Source organism: Syngnathus scovelli, chromosome 3 (assembly GCF_024217435.2).
Source record: "Syngnathus scovelli strain Florida chromosome 3, RoL_Ssco_1.2, whole genome shotgun sequence".
NCBI lineage: Eukaryota > Metazoa > Chordata > Actinopteri > Syngnathiformes > Syngnathidae > Syngnathus > Syngnathus scovelli.
The window spans coordinates 3,559,305-3,576,352 of NC_090849.1; the positions used below are offsets into that span (position 1 = coordinate 3,559,305).

General features: G+C 49.0%; 2 long non-coding RNA genes across 3 annotated transcripts in view; both read left to right on the forward strand.

The window, feature by feature from the left end:
- LOC137840157 (uncharacterized) overlaps positions 1-2,097 on the forward strand; it is a 40,894-nt gene extending 38,797 nt beyond the window's left edge. Inside the window, exon 2 of the long non-coding RNA XR_011086631.1 lies at positions 1,036-2,097. This is a non-coding gene — a long non-coding RNA (uncharacterized lncRNA). The remainder of the gene's footprint in view (positions 1-1,035) is intronic.
- The window catches only part of LOC125993668 (uncharacterized), a 218,928-nt gene that overhangs the window by 143,535 nt on the left and 58,345 nt on the right, over positions 1-17,048 (forward strand). The gene's annotated exons all lie outside the window — the stretch shown is intronic.

Sequence of the window (17,048 nt, forward strand, 5' to 3'; positions counted from 1 at the left end):
GTCACTCTGAAGCAACAACAAAAGAACACCAACTTGATAGGGTGAAGTGCGGCAAAAAGATATGGACTTGGAGTGTCTGACAACCAAATCGCACTCCTTGCTACGGCGTTCCCAAATTTGGTGGAGCTTGGTTCAAAGTGGAAGGGAGGTTCATTGTGCACTGAGTTTGACAGAACTGAGGAGATTTGATAAATAAATAAATAAAAATTTGAAAAATACGTAGGGCTACAGATTATAATCAGAGATTGAACGGATTTGGATAAAACAAATAGACTAAAACGGTAGGAAACAAGAGCAAGATCTTATATTTTGGCTCATCAAGCTTAAGACGTAGAGGTCGAGTTATATAAATTTTAGAACAGGACATTTGGCAGTCAGGAGGAAGCTAGGTTGCTCAATGTACCTACTCAATACAATAGTAAGGTTTTTTATACCACAGTGGAGGTTGGATGGTCAGAAAGTTAGGTACGTTCAATTTTTGACATTCACACAGTCATGCATAGGAGTCACAAGGCGACAGTTAACAAGACAATGACTGCAATAGGGGCCACCTACGACTGCACCGACATGAAAAAGTAGAAGTGAGAGAGCAGAGTATGGGATTATATGCTAAAACGTCTGCTATACATTTACCAATAGGAGATTCTATCAAGAGAAGCTACATGAGAGATGGATTAGAATCTCTTTGTCTGCGTGGGTGCGTGTGTGTGTGTGTGTGTGTGTGTGTGTGTTCACACCCTGTGTGGGTGCGAGCGTGTGAGGACAAAGAAGGCATGGATAAGACAATCTCTTTTAAACCAGGAGGCAATAAATGGGAACGCCCCTGTCATAAATAGTTTTTGGTTAAAGGGAATCATTAGGAAGTGTTCAAACTCTTCCCGCAAACATTCCTATTTGCCAGTTAAATGGGCACTACAATTGACTACGAGAGTTGCAAACAACAGATGAAGAGCAGTCCTTGGCAGATTATATGATCAGGACGCTCAAACTGTGTCAAAGACAAATTTACTGCCGCTTGATCTTTCCTCCTCACAGGTCGACAACCCCATCAATCCAGGAGACTGGGTCTACATCGAGGTCATCAAAGGAAGGAACTGGGCCAGCCACGACGGGAGGGACCATTCCAAGTCTTGCTGACTACACATGTTGCATCCAAGGTTGCAGGACGCACAAATGCATTAACGACGACTGCTCTCCAGGAGGAAACTGGATGGGAGCTTTGGACATCACCGATGAGTGTCAAGATAAGAGAGCCATTTCAGGTGGTTTATCCGATGCTGCCCGCCAACTGGACAGGAGTGTGTGCACCAGTGTGGGTGACAGACCACACCTACAGGATATGACATCATCAGCTGACAGGAGCACACAACTCTTCTGGACTCGACGCAGAGCAGTTGCAACCTTTGACCCTCATGACCCTGTCTGGGGTGCGAACGTTCCAGATGACCATAAAGTATGGTCCGTCGGAGACAAAGTTGTCCTTGCGCTCTTCCCTCAGATGTACTGTTTCTGTGTTTTTCTTTTTCTTTTTTATTGATAGCATTCTGGCCGCCTGTGGCAACGGGGCCGTGTAAGAATTTTCCTGCTAATAACATCTGGCCAGCAGGTTTTTCGCTTACACAATAAGTTTGATCTGGGGTGTTGAGGTAATGCCTCATCTTCACTGGAAAGTGTTGCTATCATTGTTTGTTGTTTTTATTTTTACCATTCTACTTTCTTCATTATACATATATATGTTTTTTTTTTCTTGCTTATCGTTGTTGTTTGGGGTGGCATAATCATATGATAAATCAGGAGGGAGATGTTAGGGTTTTCAGGTTAGTTTGATCCTATGATTATGTTGGAATGTAGACTGTAATGATTAAATCAATCACGTCTGGCCCTCACAATGCAGAGTCTGTTTCCCACAATAGTGTAAAACACCCCCTGCTCTGATCTTATCAGAGGCCGGGGGTTCACCAAACCTGTCCACTCCCACCCCCACTCTGTTCCTCCTAATAAATATGCCCTTGCAGGGAGGAGACTTTTAGACTTCATTCGATAATCGCTGTTCAGACAGCGACGAATGGACTCTCCACCTGCAGGTGTACAAAAGAACTTGCTTGTCTTCTGTTTGGTTCTTGCAAAATAAGTTGGAGTGAGCAAATCTCTAACAGTGATGGTAAGGGTAGTGAGATGTTGCCTGCTCTCCTTCTGATGATTTTGCAGGCACTTAGCAAAAGAAAGTCTAGTTACATTATTCTACAGGAAAATGGCACTCAGCAGCTTCAAGATAAACAAGGCCGAGGAGGTGTCAGCCAGCTAAGGAGATGTCAACCAGCGGAGGAGGAATGAAACTGGAACCGGTCCCCGATTGCCGGGGTCGCGGACGAGGTGACTCAGCTCCTGTCTGCTTGAACAACAATCCTGTTAGGTTTATTTTCCTAAACAACTCACAAATAATGGAGAGGATGTTTCCGGTTTCTTGCAAGGAGAATAGGAGAGCTTAAAGGTTCTCACAATTCTGATCAGCTTCTCCTATCCACCTCACTTTTATTCATTTAGAGGTCCTTAGTTACTAAATAGGCGGTGGCCCTAAAGGATAGGGAATCAATAAGATCAGCAAAACGGCCTCCGCCCCTGACAGGTTTTCTCATGTATTTTGGCAGCGTAAACACAAGCAGACATTTGCTGATGAGCTCTTTTGCACGTCATGTCATCATAAAAACACTTCATTTCTTCATATCACTAAATAGCAGAAAGGTCGTCCTTGGCTGTTCCTCATCTCTTCGGCTAGCTTGGGGTCGACAGCTTTCGATTCCTCAACTCCCTCTGACCTTTATTCCACATCAAAAACACTCTTCCCACGGCAACCAGAATATACATTGTTAAGCGGCTGCATTCATAAATGTATAATCAATCATAATGAAATCATTACTCCACCATTCCCCCCTTTTATTATTTTGATTCTACATTCGCCCCCAGAAAATATCCTCAAAAAGACTTCCCGTATAGGATTTATCTAGTCAATTCATCAACCCGTTGACCAATGTAGTTCTCATACACATTTTGGGGTCGAGACGCAGTATTCAGGATAGGAAGGTATCCTCCCCCAACACCCCGAGCCGCAGCAGCATCACCGCCCCCCAGTCCCGGAATTGGCAGCATTGAGTACACTTCTGATAACGTAGAATACATGGGCGCTATGGCCGTAGAGATAAGCCGATTTAGCAGAGCGCAGATGCAGGGGATACAGCAACAACCACACAAGGTGAGGAGAGCTGTGAAAACAGAGATTTTTTTATATTTCCCAAAAGTCTTGTTGAACCAATCAGACCAAATGGAGGTGTCCACCCCTGAGTGATCCTTCAGCCTGCGATTTAGCATTCGGAGTCCCTTTATGGCTCTGCTGAGAGACCCATCAGGTGCAGTGTTATTAGGAATAAATGTACAACATTCACTCCCGAACATAGCACAGACACCTCCCCCCTTTGCCAAAATCATGTCAATAGCGATGCGGTTTTGGAAAGCCACTAAAGAAGTGCGAGCCAACTGTTCCCTCACCGCAATGAAACCTTCCTATGTATAATTCCCCAGCTTCTGCACATTGTAGTGGACATAGTTGATGCGGTCCACATTCTTGTTGGGCGTCACCCACAAGAAAATGGACTCCCACCCCGCTGCAATATGGTTAGCCATTTATACTCATCTGGCACGCCCCGCGGTACTCCTATGGCGTCAATGTATGTCGGGTCGTCCCCCCCCCCCTCTCAGAACGACGCCTTCTAGTACCGGGACCGCTGGCAGCTCCACGGGATTGTAAATCGTGGCCGCAGCCGCTTGGATTTCGTCTGCCGTAGCTGGAAAAATCGAGACTGGTAAAAGCAGCAACACCAATACAAACAATAATGCGCCTCCTTCAATAATTTATATAATTCAGACCCCCCACACCACAGCCAAACATCACTCCGTGCCACCAGTGGACCTGTTTGATCCACCGTAGTCGTCCACCACGTGGAATTTAAAACTCCAACCCTACTTTGCGATCCCATCAATTTTATGCATACAATATCTGCTGCAGCTACGTCAGTGGAAAAGTCAGATTTATCGTCTTTCAATGCTTTAGTTACAGGATATGCTAGATCCCATACACTACAGTCCTTTCTCGGTACTGCCTTTGTCATTACTTCCAAAACACAGCTGGATGGAATACCGGCAGTCACCACTCTCAACAATGGCCTCGGCCCCATACATGTGAGGCAGCTATATTTTACTACTTTGGCCGCAGGCTCAGTCAATAAGAGCCAATTGTTTCCAATCTGTGAGATGCCTGTCACTGACCAAAACATGTCATCGGTTGTAAATTTCCTTTTTAATTTTATCACCATCCGTGATGAATGAATTTTTTATGGAGTGACTTTAGGCGCTTCTTTCACTTTAACAGGCTGTTTTGTTGAAACATAGACAGCCTCTTTTGGTTCTATAATTTTAGAGGACACACAAACATGAATGAAATGAAATGGATCTGACTGAATAGCATGGGGACTGAGAAGCAAAACTGTGCAAGGATCATTCCCGCAATCTCACTTCTTAGTATTAATGGTTAGTCCAATCCCGTTCCGTTCTTTAAACATTTGAATAAGGGGACGCAGTTGCTTAGCGCATTTGTCTGTGGTCCAATCGGACCAATCAGGTCCTGACTCGGCCACCAGGGAACTCCAATGGTAATGCTTTGCCAACAGGTACCACACATTCTTGACTATAACTTTGCACGGTCTGAGGACTCAGTGCATGCACCGAGTGACTCATCCCCGGCTTTATTAAAACAATCTGCTCCCATGGTAAGAAAAGAGTTGTTATGTCATCCTTCGGGAGACAAACCACAGTTCCCATATTTACCTTGTCCTCGCTAGTCACACAGGCCGAGAAATTACCATGTTTTGGCAGTTTCTCGTTCTGATCGCGGGCAGGTGTCAATGTGATGGGAGCCTTCCGCCTGGTCCGAGTAGAGGCAAGTCCGGTCATCGCTTTGTTCTGTTCTTTTGCCCCATGGGTACGATTTTGTGGGGTCAAAGGTTCAAAGGGTCTCTAACTTTGTGGGAAAAATATCAACACGGCAGTTATCACCAAAACATCGTAACAGCTCAATGCCGATAATTGTACATATCCCGGCATGGTCACGTCCACCAAGAAACCCCTAAATAGGTCGGGTGTCTTTGCAACCTTCACTGACCGTCAGGTATTTTCAGAAAATAGAATTCCGCTCCCACCTTCTTGTCAGACTTCGCTCACCTTTCCCTTTAGGGTGACTCGGTGGAGATGACCTTTTTACAATGAGCAAGATGTATCCACGTCTTTCTCTCGGCGATTTTCACTGCAGTTGGTGTTGTCAGCAGCACCTGATGAGGACCTTCCCACTTTGGTGAATGCCAGTGCTTTCTTTTTATGCTGCATATCAGGACCCAGTCTCCTGGCGACACCAACTCATCCTGTTGAGAGGAAACACAATCGCCCGCCTCTGGTAATTTCAATTCCTCCCTTTTTTCCAACGTTTTCCGCATATCGTCCGCCAGATTAGCTTCATTGTCTAATTACCATTGGGTTGTAAAGAGAGGCAGTTTATACGGTCTGCCAAACAAGATAGGGCAGGCATGTCCAAAGTCCGGCCCGCGGGCCAAATCCGGCTCCCGGTCATATTTCATACAGCCCACAGCTTCGGTTTTATAACGTATTATTTATGGCCCGCCTGCACAGTCAAACTGAATAAAAAAAATCATGAAACTTGAAACTGTAATTCCTCCTATTACCAAAAGGTGGCAGCACCAGCCCTCTCCGCTCATTTCTGCCATGGCGACTGCAAAGAAAACGAGGAAAGTTGGCATTGAGTGACGTTGCTTTTAAGAGAAATGGGAATTACAATACTTCTTCACTGAAAATCAAGGCAATTGTGTTTGTCTAATTCGTAAAGAGACTGTTGCCTTGTTTAAGGATTTCAACCTAAAGAGTCACCATCAGACTAAACATGCTAACGCATACAACAAGCTAACAGGGAGTGACCGCACTGATAAAGTGAAGCAGCTCCAAGCTGAACTGGCATCACAACAGCGATTCATCACGTGGGACTGTGAGTCAAAAGTAAATCAAAAGTAAAAATTACTAAACATTAAATATTACATGTTAATACTGTTGAAGTTATGAACCTGTAGACGTGACACAAACTATTACTTTCTGAAAAATATTGTAAATGACAAGAGCAAAATTCACTTGTTTTAAGTTTTAATAATAACAGACAACTTTGCATTACTTATAACTCCTGTTTAAAATGTTCATGAGGCAAAAATAATTTTAAACTCTTGTAAATTAAATTATTTCATACAGTTTGTTCAATGTTATCTGACTCTGATTTGTGTTTTTAAAGTTGTTCACGTCTGCCTGAGTGGCTTATATTTGGTTATTTTGTCATTTAAAAAATAAAGACAATTGGGACAATTAAATTTGTTTCATAACAGTATGTATTTGCATGAAATTTCTGTAGTTAAAAAATGTCTGAAAAAAGTATTAGGCCCCCGGGCCCCTTCACTTTATCAAATCTGGCCCTCCTTGCAAAAAGTTTAGACACCTCTGTCATAGGGTGTTAACCCTGAGGTGCTTGTTATATTAATGTACAATTTGACCAAATCCACACATTGAGCCCATTGACGCTTAGTTTCTTCCATACATTTTTTCATCCTATTTTTTTTATTGTCGCGTTCATCCTCTCAACCAACCCTGCTGACTGGGGACGGTAAGAACAATGGTTCTTAATATTTATGCAAAACATCTGCCCAATCCGATCGATTATTCTGTTTATAAAATGGGTCCCATTGTCACTGTAAATTACCTCGGGTATCCCGTATCTGGGTATGTCTTTGCATAACGCTTTTGCTACTGATAGCGCATATGGCTGTTTTGTTGGAAATATTTCGACCCATTTCGAAAACGCGTCTATTATTACAAGACAATATTTATTCCCTTCACATTTATACTTAATTCGATAAAATCCATCTGGATTCGTTGGAACGGATATGTATCCTGGGGAAATAGACCCCACCATGGGCGCAAATTCCCCTGCGGATTATGGCGAGCACAGACCATGCAAGCTCTACAAAAATGATTCAAAAACAAATTAAAGCCAAACGTCACATAGTGTCTAGCAATTTGTTCCACCATCCCCGCTGTCGAGACATAAGTCAATCCATGACTCAATATCGCAGCCCACTTGAACAAATTTCTTGACAACACCGGCTTACCCCCTTCACCCACATAGATCCCATCCTTCAAGACCGCGCCCTTTGCCGCCCACTGCTTTCGTTCTAGAACAGGGCTTTGTTGCTGCATGTCAAGCAGTACCTCCTGCTGCAAAATCCCGACCTCAAGCGAGGTATCTGCCATTCTCAAAAACGGCCCCATGGCAGCGTCCTTTGCTGACTTATCCGCAAATACGTTCCCCAAACTAACTTCATTGGTGCCAAGCGTATGGGCAGAACATTTGCATATAGCTACCTGCTCCGGCAGCTGGACCGCAGCCAACAGATTTGACAACAGGTCGGCATGCGTTACCAGCTTCCCTGTCGACGTCACCATTACCCGATTTTTCCAATACTGCGCAAAAACATGACAGGTAGAAAACGCGTATTGACTGTCCGTATAAATCGTCACTGATTTATTCTCCATTAATTTGCATGCCTCGGTCAGTGCCACTAGTTCAGCCACCTGAGCAGAGTAGCTCGAAGGAAGGGACTCCGCCCTTAATACAGAATCGAAAGACACCACGGCATAGCCGGTGTGGATCTTCCGCAGCTCATCCTTTCGTGATGAGCCATCCACATACAGGTTGTAGCCCCCACACAAAGGCAGATCCTTTAGATCCGGCCTACATTTTGTGGTCTGCTCCGCACGCGCTTGGCAGTCATGCAGGTCACCATCCTAAGGCAACGGCACTAGCGTGGCTGGATTCAAAGCCATGCATCTTTCCAAAGTAAGGTGTGGGTGAGGTAACAAAACAGGCATGCATGACAAATGCCTGGCTGGAGATATACAAGTCATATTTGTTTGCAATAAGAGTGCAGTATCTGCGTGCGGAACCTTCAATGTTAAAGGATGGAAAAGCACTACAGTTGAACTACTACATTCTACAGCCAGTGATGCAGCCACCACTGCTCTGACACAATGAGGAAGAGCACATGCCACATTGTCCAACCTTGAGGAATAATAAGCCACTGGTCGCAGTTTATCTCACCATTTTTGGGCCAACAATGACGTCATATAAATGTCTTTACAATCTATCATTCGTACACAGGGTTTGGTATAATCTGGCAAGGCCAAAACTGCAGTAGAAACCAGGGCTTGCTTTATTTCACAAAATGCCTGTTCAGCTTCAAGCGTCCACTGCCGCTTTGCATTCTGCCATCTTTAAATTCTCCTCATACATTATTTTAGAAAGAGGAGCAACTATTTCAGCATAATTTGGAACCCATGCTCTGCAATAATTTGTCAAAGTCAAAAATGACATCATTTGTTTTTTTGTTCTCGGGCGTGGCACCTGCAAAATGGCAAGTTTTCTATCCTCAAATATTGTTCTACCCCCTCTACTCAGTGTGTGGCCCAGGTACTTAACTTGTTTCTTACAAAGTTGCAATTTGTTCTTGTTTACTTTATGACCCTCCCCGGCCAAATGACGCAGCAGGGCAATGGTGTCTGTGCTGCATATTTCGAGATTAGAGGATGCCAACAACACGTCATCCACATAGAGTAGAACTTGGCTGCCCCCTGGCAGCTCGAATGTGGACATACTTGACGTCATCACTTGAGCAAAAATCGTCGGACTTTCGCAATAGCCCTGAGGCAATCTAGTATAAGTATATTTTTATTCTCAAAAGTGAATGCAAACCAATAGTGACTGTCCTTTCCCACCGGTATAGAAAAAACCGCATTACTAATGTCCATTACAGTGAACACTTCCGTGACCAGTCTCAATGTATTCAATAGAGTGTGCGGGTCAGGAACACACGGTGCTCTCTGTACCACCGCAGCATTTACCGCTTGTAGATCCTGAACCATTCTCCATCCTACAGACGGTGGTGATTTTTTCACTGGAAAAATGGGTGTGTTGCAGGGAGAGTCCGCGCATTCAATTATTATCCCTGCCGCCTTTAATGACTCTATAACCGGCTTGATGCCTGCTAAGGCATCTGGTTTTAATGGATCATACAAGGTCTGTATTCTGTTTTTGGTATTATTGGTACCGGCCATGCGCTTTTTACAAGACCCACATCCGAAGGGTCCTGTGACCAGAGTGATTTGGGTATTTCCTCTAATGATTTTTCATCCGAGTCGAGGAGTCCCACAAAATCAAGCTCCTCCTCCTTTAATCAGTGTAAATGTATCCCCATTTGTACTTGTATCATCCGATGGAGCGGATTTCGGTACAGTTCAGTGTTTGCACTGTATTCCAGCTCCGAATCCACTTTTTCCCAATCGGATGCCCCCCATGCTGTTTGTAAAACATTTCCAAAATCACTCCACTTTTCATTTTTACGTTTACACAGCGAGATGTGTGGAGGTTCCCATTGTTTACATAATGGTTTTAATTTGTCTGTTACTTTGACTCCCGCTACCACTGTAGATTTCCCATCTGAATACAGATAATCAACAGTGATTTGTGCCGGAGTCACTTGCTCAAGGCTTTTTTCACATTGCGGATCAGGTACCTCTGATATTTTGTACCACATGGTTACATGCAGTGCCTCACTTCCCATTTCGTCCTGTGGATGCTTTATCATTTTGTGAGCAGATTGGGACAGAAAGTCAAAAGTGGGCTTTTGATCAGGAATATCTATATAGTATAATAGTAGAACACTGGATCATAATTTTCTACTACACACAATTGTTTCTCTAATAATTCCCCTCTTCTCCTAACCGCAATATTTCCTGATTTTAGTGGCACAAGTGCCAGCCCTAACTTAAGAAACCCATCCCTCCCCAACAGATTTACTGGACATTCCGGAATTATCAGTATCGGCATCTGACATGATTTACCCTGTGAATCTCTTACCCACACAGGGATTGTTTCTCCCACCACAGAAAGATGCCCCTGTGTGAATCTAACAAACACCTTTTTGCCTGACATTTTTGATCCCACAATTGGCTGATTACATGCCCCGGTATCACACGAAAAGTTTATCGGCCCGCCGTTAACCTTTAATTCTACCTCCAGTCGAATCACGTCTTGTGCCAATACCCCTTGTAAACTTAATTTAATGTCCGCTTCTTTGTTCTCTCCAATAATGTTATCAAATTTCTGGGGAGGAGGCTGCTCTGTAAGGGAACGGACAGTACAGCCAAGTGCGTAGCAACAGACTTTATTGTGGAAGGGGATGATGGTAACAGCTGGTGCTGGAGCGGCGATCGGGCTGGAGAGGACAAGCGATTCTGGGGCATTTCCAATAGTCAAGCGAGTCAGTATCTCAGGGACTGATGAGCGAAGCAGCATCAAGGGACAGACTGACACTCAGGTCTGGGCTGGCGGCGCTGATATAACGCTGTCCATGAGCCCGTGGCAGGTGACGGCGATTCCACTGACAGGGGGGCGTGGTCCTGTCGCCGGTGGCACCAGCACGTGACAGAACCCCCCCCCACAAGGGACGGCTCCCGACGTCCCCAGGAACCAAAAACAAAAAAAGGAAGGCAATACCCCGGGCGACCAGGTGGGGGGGTCAGCACACCGCCGAAACGTCCGACACCTCGCCAGATGCAGGATCGACGGACACGGGAGCAGAAGACCCCGGTACCGGCGGACAAGACCTCCCCGGACCCTCACCCCTGGTCCCCTCGTCCCTCCTCGGGCGCCCGCGCCGAGGACCCGGTTGGTCCGGATGGCAGCGATGGAACTCCGTGATGAGCGAACGGTCGAGTATCCAGCGGCTCGGAACCCAGGAGCGGTGCGCGTCGTCATAACCCTCCCAATCCACGAGGTATTGGAGGCCACGACCGCGCCGCCGCGATCGGAGCAGGGAGCGGACAGCGTAAGCCGGGCCCCCATCAACGAGCTGGGGCGGCGGCGGAACGGGCGCCGGCGCCAACGTGCTCTCATGGATGGGCCGCACATGGGACACGTGGAACGTGGGGTGAACCTTCATGGACTCTGGAAGGAGAAGACGGACTGCGGCCGGGCCAATCACCTTCTGAATAGGGAACGGTCCAACAAAGCGGGGCGCCAGTTTGCGGGATCCTGCTCGCAGCGGCAAATCCCGCGTCGAGAGCCACACACACTGCCCCACTCTGTACTCCGGAGCCGGTGTCCGGTGCTTGTTCGCCTGGCGGGTGTAGCCTGAAACAGAGCGGAGAAGAGTGACCCGGCCCCTCGCCCAGGCACGATGACAACGGCGGACACAAGCCTGGGCCGACGGGCACGCCGCACCACGCTCCTGGTGGGCGAACAAGGGTGGCTGGTACCCGAAGACGCAGTGGAAAGGCGAAAGTCCCGTAGCCGAGCTGGGGAGGGAATTGTGAGCGTACTCTACCCAGGGAAGCTGTTGGACCCACCCGCGCTGGTCCCCGGCGGCCATGCATCGGAGAGACCTGCCCAGTTCCTGGTTCAGGCGCTCTGCTTGACCGTTGGACTGAGGGTGAAACCCCGAGGAGAGGCTGGCCGTGGCGCCGAGGAGTCGGCAGAACTCCGTCCAGAAGGTGGAAGCGAATTGAGGTCCTCGGTCTGACACGATGTTTTGTGGGAGACCGTGGTGACGAAACATCTCCCGCACCATGATGGACGCCGTCTGCTTCGCAGATGGGAGCTTAGGCAGAGGGATGAAATGTGTCATCTTGCTAAAACGGTCCACCACCGTGAGGACCACCGTGTTTCCCTCTGAGGGGGGAAGGCCCGTGACAAAGTCGATTGACAGGTGAGACCAGGGACACTGGGGAACCGGCAAGGGTTGAAGCAGCCCGGCCGGAGGACGAATAGACGTCTTGTAGCGGTTACAAATTGAGCAGGCTCTGACGTAATCGCTGGTGTCCACTTGCCAGGTGGGCCACCAGAAACGCTGTGCCACCACGTACCTCGTGCGTGCCGTGCCGGGATGACAGGCCAGGCGTGAGTCGTGCGCCCATTGCAGCACGGACGACCGCAGGCCTTCAGGGACGAACAGGCGACCCTCCGGGCAGTTGCTGGGGCCGGGTTGATCGCGTGATGCAGCTTCCACTTGGCGTTCGATCTCCCATGTAAGAGCCGCCACCCGAACCGAGCTCGGGAGGATAGTGGGAGGCGGACCCTGTCCCTCCTCCCCCCAGGAAACAAACGTGACAGGGCGTCCGCCTTCGCGTTACGGGAACCCGGTCTATAGGAAACAGAGAACTCAAACCGGTCAAAGAACAGAGCCCACTGTGCTTGTCTTGCGTTCAGTCTCTTGGCCGATCGCAGATACTCCAAGTTGCGGTGGTCGGTCCAGACGATGAACGGAGTGGTTGCGCCCTCCAGCCAATGCCGCCACTCCTCTAAAGCCAACTTGACGGCGAGGAGCTCCCGATTCCCGATGTCAGAGTTTTGTTCCGAGGCTGACAGACGGCGAGAAAAGAAGGCGCACGGGTGGAGACGATCGTCTTGGCGGCTACGTTGAGACAACACCGCCCCGGCACCCACGTTCGAGGCGTCCACCTCGACCACGAACTGTCTGTCGGGATCGGGAACCCTGAGGATGGGAGCGGATGTGAACCTCCTCTTAAGCTCCTGAAATGCCTGTTCTGCCCGTTCCGTCCATTTGTACGGGGAGGCGGGGCTGGTAAGGGCGGTGAGGGGCGCGGCCACCGTGCTGTATCCACGGATAAAACGGCGATAAAAGTTCTCGAACCCTAAGAACTGTTGCAGTCGCTTGCGTGTTTCGGGAACAGGCCATGACGTGACCGCTTGCACCTTCCCAGGGTCCATTTCGATGGATCCCTCATGCACCACATAGCCGAGGAATTTGACAGAGGAGGCGTGGAACTCGTACTTCTCTGCCTTCACGTAGAGCGAATTCTCAAGGAGACGGCGCAGCACCGCCCGAACATGCTTGATGTGCTCAGGGAGCGAGCGGGAGAAGATGAGGATGTCGTCTAAATAAACGAACACGAATTTGTCCAGCATGTCTCGTAACACGTCGTTTATCAGAGACTGGAAAACTGCTGGGGCGTTGGTGAGCCCAAACGGAACCACCAAGTACTCGTAGTGTCCGCTCGGGGTGTTGAAAGCCGTCTTCCACTCGTCTCTCTCCTGAATGCGGATCAGGTGGTAGGCGTTGCGAAGATCCAGCTTTGTGAAAATGGTGGCACCCTGAAGGCTCTCGAAGGTGGAAGACAGAAGAGGCAGAGGGTATCGGTTCTTTACAGTGATCTCGTTTATTCCCCGGTAGTCGATACACGGGCGTAGCGTGCCCTCCTTCTTCTTCACGAAGAAAAACCCCGCTCCCGCAGGTGAAGAGGACGGCCGTATGATACCGGCTGCCAGGGACTCCCGGATGTATTCCTCCATAGCCCGGCGCTCAGGAGCGGACAGGGAGTAGACACGTCCCTTGGGAGGGAAGGTGCCGGGTAACAGATCGATAGCGCAATCGTAGGACCGGTGTGGAGGAAGAGAAGTGGCCCTGGCCTTACTAAAAACCTCCTTGAGTTCGTGATAAAACGCTGGGACATTGGGGATGTCGGGACTGTACCTGGGCGGGGCTCTGCCGAGTTGGCTGGTGGCCGCCTTCAGGCACACCTGATGGCAGCGTTCGCTCCACTGCCGAACAACCCCCACCTCCCAGTCCAGCACCGGGTTGTGCTGCCGCAACCAAGGGTGCCCCAGTATGAGCTGCTGTCCTGGGAGGGAAAGAAGAAAGAACTGGATGGTCTCGTGGTGATTGCCGGAGAGCAGTAACTTAACTGGTTCCGTCACAAAAGCCACCTCGCCGATCAGACGGCCATCAATGGCACGTGCGGGAATGGACGGGCTCAGAGGGAGGAAGCCGACACCCCACTGGCGTGCCAGGCTAATGTCCATGATGTTCCCCTCCACGCCGGAATCCACCAAGGCCGCCACGTTCTGGTCGCCCGCCGCGAGCTGGACGCGTGCCTGTAGCGTGAGCGTGCTGGGGCTGGGAGAGCCGGTGCTGGTCGAGCTCACGCGGATCCCCCGACGCCGCGTGAGCTCTGGCCTTTTTAACGGGCAACCCGCTACCCGATGACCCCCCTCCCCACAGTAAAAACACAAGCCCAGTGAGGGGCGTCGACGGTGCTCCTCCGAGGGAACCCGAGCCCCTCCCAGATCCATGGGCTCGGCGGGTGGTGTGGTTGGCGGGTCCGCAGCAGACGGAGGAATGTGACCACACGGGTTTCGCGGGGACCTCCTCTCCCGATCGCGCCGGCGCGTCTGGATCCGCCGGTCTACTCGGGCCGCCAAGTCCATCGCGCCCTTCAGGGTTCGCGGGCGATCGTAAGAAATCAGTCCATGTTTCATGTACTCAGCTAGGCCGTTTATGAAGGTGCTAACGAGCGCCGGCGTGTTCCATCCGCTGCTGCCGGCCAACGTCTGGAACTTAAGGGCGTACTCCGCGACCGATCGGCTACCTTGACGCAGCGTCGCCAGTTCCTCGGCGGCGTCCTCGGCGGCGGATCCCAGGTCGAACAGGCAGAGCAATTCCTCCGCGAAGGCGTCGAAGGAATCGCAAGCCTGGGCCATCCTTTTATATTCGGCCAGACCCCACAGCCGCGCCTCGCCCGTTAGGTGGGTTAGGACGAACCCGACCTTGGCTGATTCCGACGAAAACGTGATTGGCTGGAGGCTGAACAGCCGGGGACGCAGCTGCCGACAGTCTCTGGAGGGCTTGGGCCATCTCCTGCTGCTGTAGCTGTTGCTGCTGACCAACCTTGATCAGGTACCGGATGTCGGCAGACAGGCTGCTGACGGCGGTCTCGGCTCGCTCCAGTCGGCTCAATGCAGTCTCGTCGTTCGCTGGCTGCATAGCGTTGGTCAGTCTGTACTGTAAGGGAACGGACAGTACAGCCAAGTGCATAGCGACAGACTTTATTGTGGAAGGGGATGATGGTAACAGCTGGTGCTGGAGCGGCGATCGGGCTGGAGAGGACAAGCGTTTCTGCGGGATTTCCAATAGTCAAGCGAGTCAGTATCTCAGGGACTGATGAGCGGAGCAGCATCAAGGGACACACTGACACTCAGGTCTGCGCTGGCGGCGCTGATATAGCGCTGTCCATGAGCCCGTGGCAGGTGACGGCGATTCCACTGACAGGGGGGCGTGGTCCTGTCGCCGGTGGCACCAGCACGTGACACAAAATCACTCTTTCATCAAAGTCGCTCTACTAATTTTCCATAGTAGTCGCCAACGACTTCAACCATTCAACCTTTCATTCAGGCAATTATTCATCAATGCTCATCATATGCATCTCACACAGTCTCGAAAATGGAGTCTTCCTATCACATTGGTCCCAATTCATCCAAGCTCACCACACAACATTCATGTCATTTTCAACTCAAGGTTCCTGATAGAACAATCCACCAATTCAAAAAAAACTTAACTAAAAAAACTACTGGCAAATTAATCTGAATTTTTTTCTTTGTTTTTAAATTTGAAGAGCTCAATCTCTCAGATTTAGTTTACATTTAGAATTTTGTATAATCTTATAACACAACCAATCAATTATTCCTATTAAATGTAGCGTTGCAAAATCTTAAATTCACAATTTAGCGTCTTCCAATTCCTGAAAGCATGTTCTGTTGTTTTGTTTACTTTGACTTTCTCATGAGGGCTCGACACTAACATGCACGAGTGTGGATTCGTTTTTTTTTCTTGTGATGAAGTTCCTCGGAGACAGGGAGGAACTTCATCACAAGAAAAATAGAACACAAGAAGGAGTGTGAGAAGGAGACGGCAACAAGACAAACAAGAGCAATAAAACTACAAGCAGAACAGGAGCACTACAAGTCAGCCATAACCGATCACTGTAAAAGAGAAAACCACATCATGGACTGGGAAAAGGCCAGAGTCATCCGCACTGAAGAAAATAAACATCAGCGTTGGATCAGGGAGGCCATTGAGATCCGCAAGCGGGGCCCGAGAACCATCAACAGGGATGAGGGAGCCTATATGCTCTCTACAACCTGGAACAGCATTCTGGAGAGGTGAATGGACAGCAGAGGGCGTGGCTCACCTGTCAAATCTGACAGGTGAGCCGCGCCTTCATCCATCAGCTGATAAAGACGCGTCACTATCACATCTATGACACTCTGATAAAGGCGGAAGAATCCGCCGAAACATGTCAGGTGAATAACCTAAAACAGTTTGTTTGATATAAAAGAAACCAGTGAAGCGTATATCTCATAGCTCGGACAAACCAAAGCCGTATATCTCGTGCACCTTAGCCGTATATTTCATAGCTCGGACAAACCAAAGCCGTATATCTTGTGCACCTTTGGCTTTATACGCGTTTCACAACAACACAATCACACAACTTCAGTGCTTTTAAGGCCTATCATAGCTCGGACAAACCAAAACCGTATCTCATAGCTCAGACAAACCGAAACCGTATCTCATAGCTCGGACAAACCGAAACCGTATCTCATAGCTTCAGGCCTTTAACTTACTTGTCCCCTGGTTCGTTGCACTGCCGGATCCCGTCAATCCACCTCTGTCAGACGAAGGCAGACCAAAGATGCTGGCCCAGCGAAGAATTCTCTTCGCAGGACTTTCTTTTCCAGGTCCTCCTAATGGACGCTGGCTTGTCAACAATGCAGCACATCCTTCTTCGTCAGCCAGATAGCGGGTATGAGGGATCCCGGGTTTCGGCACCAAAATGTTAGAGTTGTGGTCACTTCGACTTATTTTGCAAGAACCACACTGGAGACAAGTAAGTCCTTTTAGACACCTGCAGGTGGAGAGTCCATTCGTCGCTGTGCGTACAGCGATGATCGAATGGAGGTCTGACTCTTGCCCCCTGCAAGAGCATTTTTATTAAGAGAAACAGGGTGGGGGTAAGACTGGACTGAATAGAGAAAGCCC